Raw genomic sequence first — 1,801 nt, forward strand, 5'->3', positions numbered from 1 at the left:
TCAGGAAGAAGCAAAGATGGCACAGGGAGCCAGGTATTTGAGAGAAAGGAGGGGGAGGTTGTGAGAGGTATGGAAGAAACCAAAAGAAGCAGAAAAAAGCAACAACAGCAACAAAAAAGACTCCGGAAGCCGGCGAGTGTAGGTGGATGGAATCCAAGCTGCACAGAGCTGAAACCGGTGCCTCCCAGCTAAGAGACTGTGGCCACAGGAAATAGAGGAAGCCAAGTAGGGGTGAAGAAGGGTGGGGGGTAGGAAAGCATATATCTCTGGTTACCGGTTGTTCTGTCTCCTGCTGGGAACTCCATGAAGCTCCTTTCCCGTACTTCCTGTTTTCTGATCTCTGACAGGTGTCCAAGATGCTGAATCCATGCTGCATTAGCTGATGGGGACCTCTGCACATATCTCTCCTTGCTCTCTGTTGTCCATCAGTTTCTTATTCCATTCAGTGCTTCTCTGAGTTCTTTATCTCTTCATTTGATGCTTAGGGTTTTAGGATTGATGTTTGTCTCTGTTTGAATTAGTTTTTTTGATCTTTGCTGGAGGGATAGTGTGGTGCTTCTGTCTATAGTGGCATGTTGCCTGGCAGTCTCTCTTCAGTTAATTTTTGACTTTTTTGGGCTTTCTTAAAATATTTTCTTTACAGGTTTATGACTTCTGTTATTCTTTCTTAGTTATTTTAGTGAGTTTTTGAAGTGAAGGGAAGAAAGTACCTGTTTTCCATTTGCCTAATATGGACTCTGATACTCTCTTCATGGGTGGTTTTGCAATCAGAAAAGTTGGCTATCTGGAAAACTCAAAACCTTACAATTAGCAGACCAAGTCACCTACAGATTAGAAACTGAATGAGAAGGTGCTGATGTGTTCTAGGATCTTTGTGTGTGTGTGTGTGTGTGTGTCTAAGAAGTATCTGTAACTGTGTACCCTGTGTGGTTTATTATGTATATGGTTATACATGCTTGCACACACATACTTGCATGTACATATGCCTATAGAAACATATATTTCTGTACACATGTACCCATATATTCATACCCATACACATATATGCCTATATACATATTTGTATAACCACACTCATATTTTTTGGTTGTTGTTGGTATTGTCACACAATTCTATTTGTCATATCCTTTACCAAAAATGTCTTTTTCCCTTGTGCACTTCTTAGTGACATCATTTACCTTGGTGAGGCTGAGTGCACTTCTCCCACATTCAAGGCTACCTTTCCCATCACCAAAAATAAGAAGTATCTACTATCTTGAGAGTGCTTCCCCCTCTCCTACCCCACTCATCTCTGGTAACCATCAATAAGCATTGGTTTCTGTATATATATATTTATTTCTAAGATCTCTTCTATAATACAAATAAAACCTCAGTTTGTTTTGCCTGAGAGGAGACCAATATTGTCCCCCCTTAATCTTGTCTAAAGTAATTTAAAAAACTCGAAGACATAATAGCCTGAAACCTACAAATTCTTCATTGCAACTAGTAGTCCAAAGCAGATTTAAAAAATCGAAAGTAAACTTACGGATGGATTCTGGAGTCTCAACTAAAAGAGAAACAAAACAATTACAAAATTGTTATTTACTATGAAAGGAAGACTAGTTTTTTTTTTTTTTCAAGTCTGTATGCATTTTATTTTATTTTTTTTAAATTGTACTTCAGGTGAAGGCTTACAGAACAAATAGTTTCTCATGAAACAGAAGTACACATGTTGTTTTATGACATTGGTTAACAACCCCACAACATATCAACCCTCTAACTTCTCAACCTTTTTTTTTTTTTGGTGAAAATACACATAGCC

The sequence above is a fragment of the Trichechus manatus genome, unplaced genomic scaffold, assembly GCF_000243295.1.
Source record: "Trichechus manatus latirostris isolate Lorelei unplaced genomic scaffold, TriManLat1.0 scaffold00390, whole genome shotgun sequence".
In the NCBI taxonomy this organism is placed as follows: Eukaryota; Metazoa; Chordata; class Mammalia; order Sirenia; family Trichechidae; genus Trichechus; species Trichechus manatus.